This window comes from Balaenoptera ricei, chromosome 3 (genome assembly GCF_028023285.1).
Source record: "Balaenoptera ricei isolate mBalRic1 chromosome 3, mBalRic1.hap2, whole genome shotgun sequence".
Lineage (NCBI taxonomy): Eukaryota > Metazoa > Chordata > Mammalia > Artiodactyla > Balaenopteridae > Balaenoptera > Balaenoptera ricei.
Window position 1 is genome coordinate 95057080 of NC_082641.1, and position 11809 is coordinate 95068888.

The 11809-nt window shown below is 42.3% G+C and overlaps 1 pseudogene; it reads left to right on the plus strand.

Annotated features, from left to right (window-relative positions):
• Positions 1 to 11110: 11110 nt before the first annotated feature.
• On the plus strand, positions 11111 to 11809 carry LOC132363371 (GTP:AMP phosphotransferase AK3, mitochondrial-like; annotated as a pseudogene).

Here is an 11809-nt window from a genome sequence, read left to right on the forward strand (position 1 = left end):
AACAGAATTAGGTTTTACCTGCAGCATGAAGAATTTAAGTGAACAATTCATAGACTCAGGTTTCCTAGAGTCAGCATTTCTAATACCTAGAAGGGTTTGCCAGGAAGGTTACAGAATTCCCTTTTCCATGAACCTTCAAAACTGTGACACAGCCTCATGAGTCAGAGGAGTTTCAATGAAACCTTCCCCCCTTCGGAGGGCAGTACTGGTGGTCTGTGAAGAAGTCACAGGTGGTCCCTCTGGTCTCTTCATATCAGTATTAATAATAGTCTTTTGCTTTTAACCTATTTGCTTGACAAAAGATAATTTTTACCTAATGTAATCACCGTCTTGTTTGCCCACATTCCAAACTTTATTAAAATAGATTAGAAAATGAAGATATTTCTGTTTGAAAATGATCAGCCACGTCTCTGTTTCAAGATAGCAGAGAGCCCTCAGTCAAACTTAAGATGTGTCTGACACTCTTTATCAGTGAGCCAAAATGTATCAAAACCAATTACTTCCAAGCATCAATGAAATAAATAAGCAGAGAGACAGATGTAAAATGAGGAATGGTTACATTAAATAAAGAACTTAATCATCTTTTGTGCCTGAGCATTAAATTTGATTAACTTAGGTCTAGTCTATTTTTTGTGGTAGGCAGAAAATAGAGAGAAAGATGGGTAAACAAACATAGAATGTACAATCATGGGTTTTAGGCACTTGTGATGAGAGAGTCTGCCTGAGTGAATGAATGAGTTAGGCAGCTGCCAGTTCCACTTGGAGACATCGCTAGAGAAAGTCAGCTCAGTGTTTCTGCTCCAGGGCAGACCAGACCCAGGAAAGAGTTGCCTAACAGTACAGAAGTAGATACAGATTCATTTCATCTATGGCGAGGGCCCACCACACTACCTCCGGAACGTATCACACTACCTGAAACTGCCTGTCACGGTGGAACGTTCCATACGAGCAAGTGAGCAACTCTGAAAATTCATTCCATTATTCCACAATGATCGTGTCCTACACATGCAAGTCTTGGGCCGTGCTGGGGATATGATGGTGAACAAGACCTAATCCTTGCTCTCAGGAAACTTGAGGTTAAAAAACACAATTACAGAAGAAGTCACAATCAAGTATAATGAGAATCAGGGGAAGTAGAACAGGGGTATGATAGAAACCCTAACGTAGTCTAGGGGTCTTGCTAAAAAGAAATAAAGCCAGACACCAGTTAAAGGTAGTAAAGGCAGATTTTATTCAGTAACTACTGCAGTAGGGGAAAGAGACTTCAGTATAAAACTGAGCTCAATTCCAAAGCCAGTATAGACAGATAGGGGTTCACAGCCAACAAGCAGAGTGAGGGGGGTCAGTGGATGGAAAATTACTAAGAGGACACTTCAAGGGTTAGGGATTCTTGCTAAACTGGCCTAACAGGATTTTTGCTAAAGGCAGGCCAGGGACTTAGACATCAAGGGTGGGGGATGAGGAACTTGATGAGATATCAAAGGTGGTCAGACATCAAGGAAGGGGGGATTCTCACTAAACTGTCTTAGCAGGATTCTTGAGAAAACTGGCCTCAGCAGGCTAAGGACAGGGCCCAAGGACAAGGTCTAGTCAAAAAAAGGGCTCAGAGGAGGCTGTCTAAAGTTTGGTCAAGAAGAAAGTCTTTGTCAGAGTTATTGTTGCACAGAAAGGAGTATTTCAGCTACAAACTGAAAGCTGACTAAAGTTGGATTAGGGCATATCCTTGGAAGAGAGAAGAGCATGTGTGAAGGCCTCAGAGTTCGGCGAGCACAGTGCATTTGGGAAAGTGAAAGAAACTGGTTACGACTGGTCAATAAAGTCTGAGGCAAAGAGGGTAGGAAGTGAGACTAGAGGCATAAGCAAAAGAGAGCTTTGGGGGTTTTGTAAATCTTGTTAGAAGCTCAGATTTTGTCCTAAGGCCAATGGGGAAGGCTGAGCTGGGGGAGTAATATGACTTGATTTCTCTAGCCTGCAGACTGGAAGGAAGAGAGATTGGAGGGGGCAAGACTGGGGGCAGGGGGTCCAGCTGAGCACATGCTGCAGTAATTTGGGTGTGAGTTAATATAACTTGGATGAGAGTGGTGGCATGGAGCTAGAGAGAAATAGAAGAATTAAGTTATTTAGGAAATAAGAATAATAGGACTTGGGGCATGAGTTAGCAGGAGAGAGAAAGGTAGGAGTCAAGAACAACTCCCAGGTTTCTGACTTTGGCAAGTGGATGGCTACTGAAGTTAGGAACGCTGGTGGAAGAACAGCTTGTGGGAAAAGGTTAGTTTGAGACATATCGAGTTTGAGTCATAAGATATTTGAGTTTGGAGCTCAGGTGTTGAAACCCTATTACCTTCAGCCCTATAGTGCCTTGCACTGTCTCTAGAGGGCTGATGGGGCCATCTCCAGTCATCCTCACTGATTATCAGGTACTTGGTCTGAAGACTCACCTACACTGGGGAAGGTGGGAAGGTGGGAAGGTGGGAAGTCAGGAGACAGATGTTGCAGAAAGGGGTAGCCAGATAGAAAGAATAAGGAGAGGGACAGCCAGTAGAAAGAGAATGTAGGAAACATCAAAAAGGGTAATTAGTTCCTGTTTTCCCTCTCACCTTTCTGGAAGCCACCCCACCCCCAGCCCAGCTTCTAAGACCAAGGTTAGGAGGTATCTTTCACTTTCCACAAATTCACACACCATGAGGAGGATTAACAGTCTGCAGGAAACTTTTCCACAAATAATCCAATTTATAAAGTGATTTGGAGACAATTTACTGGTTAAGATTAAGATGCCTTCCCATATGTCTGCTTCAACCTGGATAGACCTCAGAAACATAAAGTTGAATGAAAAAAGCAGGTTGCACAATGAAACATAAATATGGAAAATCCTTTCATGGATATACACATATATGTAAAAACATGGTTAATTGTTACCTGAAGGGAAGGAGGAAGAAGAATGGGCTAACGAAGAAATACAAAGGAGACTTCAACCATATCTGTAACAATTTTTTAAAATCTATTTAAAATAAAGATCTGAAGCATATTTGGCAAAATGTTAACATTTGCTGAATCTGGGAGTCTGGCATATATAGTTATTAAAACATCTCATTAAAATGGCTGTATGAAATCTTTCTTATGCAAGAATTCCAAATAATATAAGTAGGTACTCTCCCTCCAGGAGGTAGAGCCTAACCCCATCCTTCCCAAGGGTAGGCTAGACTCAGTTCCTAAGGCTAGACATAGTAGGGGAAGGGATAAGTACTGACTGTACAGTGGAGAAACCTGGCAGACACTACCTTGGCCAAGCAAAAAGATTTACTATCACCAGAGATGTCAGGCGGTATCATGTACCCCTGATATCATGTGACAAGAAGAGCACTTTACCTCTTTGGTATCCTTTCCAGAAACTTATAATCATGTGAAAAACAAAAGACAAACCCATTCTATGGGATACCTTGCCAAGTACTCCTCAAGACTGTCAAAGTCACAAAAAACAAGGAAAGATGAGGAAACTGTCGCAGACAAGAGGAGACTGAGGAGATATGACAATTAAATGTAATGTGGTTGCCTGAACTGGAATCTGGAAGAGAAAGAGGACATTAATCCAAAAGGTGGTGAAATTCAAATAAAGTCTGGAGTTTAGTTAATGCAATGTACCAAGGTTGGTTTCTCAGTTGCAACAAATGTATGGTGGTTATGTAAGATGTTAACAACAGGGGAAACTGGAGCATGAGGCACAGGAAAACTCCATACTACGTACGCAACTTTTCTGCAAATCTAACATTATTCCATCAAAAAAAGTTTATTTTTTAAAGAATGACTGTATGTCATCAAGAACCCTCCAACTCAAAATGAAGCCAATGAGAAATCACCTGTACCTTTGGGAGTCGCAGCACATTATGAAGTACAGTGGTACCTTATTTCCCAACCTAAATCGATAAGGGAATGCACCATGGGGGTCAATTTTTCAGAAAATTGAAACTAACGCTTCAATCACAAAAAATATTACTTTCAGCAATTTTTTTTGATGGCAAGCCTTGAAAAGTAGATGATAAAGTTCCCTGCCCTCTGAGCAGAGAACAGTAAGTGTAACTGAATCCTTTCTGGGTTAATCAGGGTCACCGGTGTGAATGTCTGTAATTACATTACATCATACCAAGCATGGTTCTGCTTTCAGCTTTCTTTACTGAGTCATGGAATTGGAAATGCAGAGGCCATCTCCCCACACCTAAGAAATGACTAAGGAGAGGCCAAAAATGATGGATGTGGATTAAGAATATGACAGGTGTTCGTGTAACCACAGGTGAGCCAGCACGGAGTAGAGAGCATCTTCCACCCTCTTAAATAAGCAATTTAGCTGGGGAGCAGCTGGCAGCTGATTTCCCCTTTCTGTGCCTTTTCATGGTTTGTAATGCAATTTCTGTAGTTTGCTGAATGCAAAGCGTATCCTCTGGACAACTGAAGACCCCAATAATCCTTATTTATCTCATGCCAGGCCTGGGAGGCAGGTGGAGGTGAGGGGTAAGCTCACTGATATTTTCAGGAGGGAGTTTAAATTGTGACCCTTTCCAGCTCTACTTAGGGAATATTTTCTTTATGATGTATACCATGGGGGAATTATTTGGCTTCTATTACATGTAGGAGTGTCTAATAAAACCAAAGAAAGCAGTATGACATGAGTCTTGGTGATAGGTCGCCAGAGAAGCAGAGGAGGGGGATTAAAATCCTGACTTCCCACCAAGTCTTTTCTGCTATCCTCTTTCAGGGATGTACACCTGCCTGCGCTTTCTCCGTGGAAAGACCATGTCTCCCTGGAGCCTGACCATGGCCCACCCGCACCGCTCAGTCAAGAGACGGGCCCCTCCTCTGGAAAATGGATTTCACCCAGCTCTCTGTCCCAGCTTGTCATTCAGTCAACCCCCGAACCTTTCCTTACTCTTACATGAAGACAGGATTGCCAGTGCCTTCCTAGGGTATCCTTCCATTGAATGACTTCTGCAACTAGAATGTAAACCCCTCAAGTACTGCATGCTCTATTTCCTGCCTGAATCACCTTGTTCAACATCAGATTAGCTGAGTGCTTATGCAATAAATCTCTCCAGGTAACCAGATGAGGCACCAGGTGACAAGTGCCACGAAGAGGACATATTTAAAGAGCAATGGGAGTGTTCAAGAAGCTGCCTATGCAATGTCCACTTTGACACTTGTTTGTTGGAGACAGGATTCAAGCTTCTGTCAGCATCACAGATATAAATAAGCTAGGCTGAGGCCAGAGGTTTGGACCTGAAACTGTCAGCTAACTAATCTTAAACAAAAGATATCTTAAAAAAATTTTAAAAAAAATAAAAATTAAAATTAAAATTAAAAAAAAAAAAAAGATATCTTAATGTCCATACTATGTCTCCCTTGCTCCAGGAAAGTATGCAAAGATCTATACTCATTTAGGGCAGAGTTTCTCCCCTTCAGTACTATTCACATTTGGGGCCTGATAATCCTTTGTTGTGGAGGGCTGTCCTGTGCAATGTAGGAAGTGTAGCTGCTAGAGTTAGCAAATTTAAACACAGGGTTCCCAGTTAAATTTGAATTTCAGATAACCAGCAAGTTTGTTTTAGTATATGTACATCCCACGCAATATTAATAGCATCTCTGGCCTCTATCCATCGGAGACCAGCAGAATTACCACCGTCCCTCCCCAAATTGTGACAACCTAAAATACCACCAGATATTGTCAAATGTCCGTTGGGGGGCAAAACTGCCCCTGCTTGAGAACCACTAATTCAGGGTAACACATCAGAAGGCTACAGATCTGAACCTCTCTGTCTTAGCTCCCAGAAATACTGTGTCTGGTAAAATATCAGTGAATGAATTCGCCATGTGAGACATTCCTCAGCACATCTTACCAAAGTAATCATTTTGAAAACGTTACTTATTCTGCTTTTTAATGTCCCTTGGGATCAGCTCCCTTTAGGTTTTCTTGTCAGATAGACTCCTGGCTCTCTTTCAGAATTAGCAGGCTCATTTTGATCAGATAATGTAAATTATGAAAACTACCATCTTTCCCTTTTTCCTTAACTGCTAGAAAGCTTAGAGGTAAATGTAATGCTTAGTTGCAGAAACCATCAAAGCTCACGTGGCTAAATATTTTCTTTTTTAAAACAAACATCTGCATAGCGGCTTTTATATGCCACATATATTTTAAATGCTCTACAAATACTAGCTTCTTGAAATCATTCTTTCACTACAACAACCTTATGGATAAGTACTATTATTATCCTCCCTTTGCAGGTAATAAACTGAGGTCATTTCTTTTTCATATTTCTATGAATTATTTCCTCCTCCTCATCGTCCTTATTTTATAAGTAAGCCCCTTTAGATTCTGTTTAAAAGTCAATGGGGCAGAAGTTATCGTATCACACACCTCCACCACTGCAGGTCCTCTCAGCCTCCCAGCTCTTGTTCCAAATACCACCATGGCTACCAGTTCCAACTACTTGCAGGTACACTTCTCAGAGCCCAGCCTCGTGCCCAGGCCACACCCCTCTCATCTCTCATCCTGGGCCTCCCTGTTCACACTGAGATGTGGGACACATGCGATCTTGCCCCAGAGCCCAGAACTGTACAACCCATAATTGCAGAGGAATGAACACCTCGTGGTCAAGGTGTTGCCAAACAGGAGACGGAAACTGGTAGATAAATTCATTCTCTTTTTTTTCACTCCAGAAAGACTGAGATGCACCTTCTCAGAGGCTGCTTCTTTCAGACAGAGCAACCAGGAGCACTGGGTGGCAACCAGCTCAGTTACGCCAGCTCCAATTTCTCTCCCTCCTTCCCTGCCTCACTCCTGTGTCTCTCAGGTCTCTGGTTTCTGCTCCTTGGCATTGTACCTCCTAACAAAGCAGCAGCAACATGTCATTGTCTGGCTCTGCTTTCTAAGGAATCAGACTAAGACAAGTATACATAATTATAAATAAAATCACATTGAATGGAAGTTTACCTAGTTATTTCCATTAACTTCAGTCACTAATATTTCTTGTGGTCCAACTGGAATACAATCGTGGAACAACTATCCCTAGCAGGACTTTGAGGGCCTACGCCATCATCTTTACAGCTGAGGGTACCAAGACCCAGAAAGGGAAGGGGATTGTTCAAGAGCACATTCCCTGTTAGTGGCGTGGGAAAACATGCCCTGTTAGTGAATACAGTACAAACATTTATTTAGTGCCCACGGTGTCAAATTTCCATATAAATGATTGTACTCTGTGCTCCAACATTGGGTAATTAGTATTATTGTCCTCACTGTATGCACAAGAAACAGAGGGCCAGAAAAAGTGAAATGAAACGTTTAAGGTCACAACTTTAGCAAATGGAAGAATCAGGTTTACACCAAGCCTCCAAACTCCACATATCTAGTTCTTTCCCCAGCTGTTTCCCAGAGGTGGGGATGTAGGCCCTGGCTGTCCTGGGAACTGGGTGGAAAACATGATGGACCTGGGAGGAAAACAGGCTTTCAACTCAAGTCCTAGCCCTGCCACTTAATAGCTTGGTGACCTTAAGTCACTTCATTTTTCTGAGCCTTGATTTTTAATTCCGAAAATGGAGATCATAACATCTACTCAGAGTGTGCCTGTGAAGAGGAAATGAGATAACATATGTAAATCTCCCACCGCAGTGCCTGTACACAGTAAGTGCTTCATAAATGTTGGCCAGTATCAGTTCTGTGGAATCAAAGATGACTCCCAAACACCATATTAGCTTCTCTTTTGTAGGTGCTTATTAAGTGTCACACATGGTGCTAAGCATTTCCTATAGAAGAAGGAATCACTTCTAACCATCCCAGCCTCAATGAGGGAAGGAATCGATGAAGGGGAGTGTCTTTTAGTCAGTCATGTTCGCCCTCGTTGAACTTTGCCCTATCTGTGTAACAGTTTTAAAACAAATTTATAGCTTAGTTTTGTCCTAAGCAAGAACACTGTGAAGTATTGGGTTGGATGTGCTAGCTATATTTTTCTTATGCACATTAAAACATACATACTCTTCATTATAATTTAAAAGTGTTATTATTTAACATACTCAAGAAAAAATATGAGATAGAACAAGATTAGCAAAAGGTTGATCACTGTTGAAACTAGAGTCATGGGGCTACACCATTACCTCTCTAATTTTAGGTATCTGTGAAATTTTCATAATAAAATAGTTTTAAAAATAAAATAAAACACAATTATCAAACCTGGAGGTGGGGAGGGGAATGTTCTTTCACAGAGACCTAAACTTATCTCACATCCTCCAGAGAAGCAACTGTCACACCTTGGGAAACACTGGCCCATAATACCCGTGAGAAGGTCATGGCACAGGGACAGACACTCAGGCTTCTTTCTATCTCATAGGCTGCATCCTCTGTGCTTAGAACAACTGGTCACACAGATAAATGCCTGATTAAAGTTTGCTGAGTCAACGAATGAATGATTAGTACTATAAAAACCGGCATAATCTGAAGAGCCCCTGTTGTTTTTCTTTTACTGCTATGCCATTTGGATTCCATTACTGTGAAAAATATCTAGAAAGTTTCCATAAACTTCCACAATCACATCTGGTTGGCACTGGATGCTTTTTGCTAAATGAGATCAAATGTATTGTCTGATGTTACTTGGCTACTACTGGTTTGTATGTATTTGGTCAAAGAACCTCTTACCAGATGCTATTAAGAGTAAGTTTTATAACCCTTTGTCCCAAGTGGCTTGTTCAACATCAGTCTGGAAAAGGAGGAAGGGGCGAGGTAATCTCAGGAGCCAAAAGTGAGTCAGTGTGCTCTAGGTGTCTGACACTTACCAGCAGGCCAGCACCGACTGTGCCTGCTCTAAGCTGCTCTGGGACACATCCTCTCCCACTCACACCTACAGCCAAGTGAACCCTACCACACTCCACAGACACTCCTCTGAAATATTCTGTGATCAGAGTCTGGTACCAAATTAGATATCTCAGTTAAAGGTTGAATACACTAGAAGGTTAAATCTATCTAGCAGGATAGAAAGGCCTTGGCAGGATCACTTTTGGTGTATATAATTAGTTATCCTAAAAGACAGTCATAATGTGCTGCTTTATTATGCAAAGCAGTTAGTATTTTGCAAAATACTGTTTCAAGTTATAACATGATTTTTTTTCCTTTGCTAGAAGATATGAGCTAAATTTCTATTAAATATTCATATACCTTTTGAAACACCTTATGTATTCAGTGTTAACTCTTTTGAATATAGCAACAATAAAAGAGATTATGTGACTAACTTAAAGATCTAAAATAGCAAAAACTATTTTTTTTTTAAGTCTGAGAAATCAGAGCAGCAGTTCTACTTTGCTACCATAAAATACAAATACAGAAATTAGGTTTCCAATCCCAAAATCTTTTTTCTGGAAATAGCTTTCTCTCTTGCTCATAGAATGAGAACAAGCCATCACATCATTTTTATGGATCTTTTTCAGAAATAAAGTGGTTCAAGAATGGTTAGAGGGACTTCCCTGGTGGCGCAGTGGTTAAGAATCTGCCTGCCAATACAGGGGACACGGGTTCGAGCCCTGGTCCGGGAAGATCCCACATGCCGTGGAGCAGCTAAGCCCATGTGGCACAACTACTAAGCCTGCGCTCTAGAGCCCGCAAGCCACAACTACTGAGCCCACGGGCCACAACTTCTGAAGCCTGCACACCTAGAGCCCGTGTTCCGCAACAAGAGAAGCCACTGCAATGAGAAGCCTGCACACCGCAATGAAGAGTAGCCCCCGTTTGCCGCAACTAGAGAAAAGCCCGCATGCAGCAACGAAGACCCAACCCAACGCAGCCAAAATTAAATAAGTAAATAAATAAATTTATTTTTAAAAAATGGTTAGAGAAGGAAGCGGATGCAGGGTTGGTGGCTCAGCAGCCTCTAATTAGAGTAGCGCCATATGATGCACAGTCTGATGCTGTATTAAGCCAGTGCACTTGGACCACCTGAGACAAAGCTGAGGATCTGTTTCACATCTTGTTGAGTAAACCAAACCCCAAGTATTTTTCCAGGGAAGTGATTAGAAGGTAACTGTCACTTTAAAAATTCTACATGGAAATAAAGTGCAAATGGTCCATAAACAAATGAAAAGATACTCAATCTCACTTATATTGAAGAAATTAAAATTAAAATAGTACTTTCTCACCTCTTTGTTGGTCTATTGACATAGCCTTCTAACTGCTCTCCTTCTTGCAGATGGAGCAATCATCTAAAAACAAAAATCAAGTCATGTCCTTCCACTGCTTGAAACCCAGCTTCCCAGTTCACTTAATAGTTATATTTAAACATACATTACATCTTTCTTTAACCTAAATTGTATCATTCTGCAACTATTTGCATTTACAATGTCTTATAAATCTTTTCATGTTAGCACATAGAGATCTGTCTTTTTAGCTGCTGCATAATATTCCATAGTATGGCTAAGGTTCACTTAGCTATTCTCTAATTAATGAACAGTTAAATTGTTAACAATTTTTCGCTGTTATAAATAAGGCTGAAATGAACATCCTATAGCCTTCTTGTCACTTGAGACTGTTTTTCTAAGGAAGATACTAAGAAGAAATTTTTTTTAAAAATGGCCACTGCCAAGTTGCCTTCCAAACCAGCTGTGGGGACACCCCACCAGCGGAATGTGAGAGACCTACTTACACGTTTGCCAACATTTGCTTCTAGATGTTCTGAACTGTTCCGCTGTCTAGTCCCGTGACTTGTATCATTCTTTAATTCCAGAAATTCTTGTCTTTAATTATCTCTTTAAGTACTGTATCCCTCCCTCCTCTCCTTTTCCTCCTGTGAAAGGTGGAACTTTAAATCTACACTTTGTTTCTTCATTTTCCTTTCGTACCTCCCACCTCTTCCGCCCTTCACACTGCATTGTGGGAGAATTCCTTGACTCAATCTTTCAACTCACGCATACGCACTTCTTCCGTAGCGTCCGTCCGTTTCCGCGTGGGTTACGCCCTCTCGCCCTCGGCGCTTCTTCGTGGCTCTGCCCCCGACGTCGGGCCGCCGAGACTGGGAGCGAGCGCGCAGGCGCAGCCGGCGTCCAACCAGGAGCCCAACCGTGGGCTTGGCCCTGGCCTCACTCAGCAGCCATGGGAGCGTCAAGGCAGCTCCTGCGCTCCGTGATCATGGGCGCCCGGGGCTCCAGCAAGAGCACCCTGGCGCTACGCATCATCAAACACTTCCAGCTGAAGAAGTTCTCCAGCGGGGACGTGCTCCGAGACAACATGCTGAGGGACACAGAAATTGGTGTGCTGGCCAGCATTTTCATGGCCCAGGGGAAGCTCATCCCAGACGACCTCATGACTCGGCTGATCCTCCAGGAGCTGAAAAATTTCACCCAGTATAACTGGCTGTTGTGTGGTTTCCCCAGGACACTTACACAGGCTGAAGCCCTGGATAGAGTTTATCAGGTACACCTGGTGATGAACCTGAACGTGCCCTTTTAAGTCATCCGGCAACGCCTCACGGCTCGCTGGATTCATCCAGCCAGTGGCCGCGTCTACAACCTCGAATTTAACCCTCCCAAAGTAGTCGACGTGGATGATGTGACTGCAGAGCCCCTCATTCAGCATGTGGATGATAAACCAGAGACACTTATCAAGAGAATGAAGGTTTACGAAGACCAAACAAAACCGATCCTGGAATATTACGAGAAAAAGGGAGTGTTGGAAACATTTTCTGGAACAGAAACCAATCAGATCTGGCCCTGTATGCATGCTTTCCTGCAAACAAAAGTCCCACAGAGACACCAAAAAACTCAGTTACCCCACGAGGAAAAATCCTTGTGA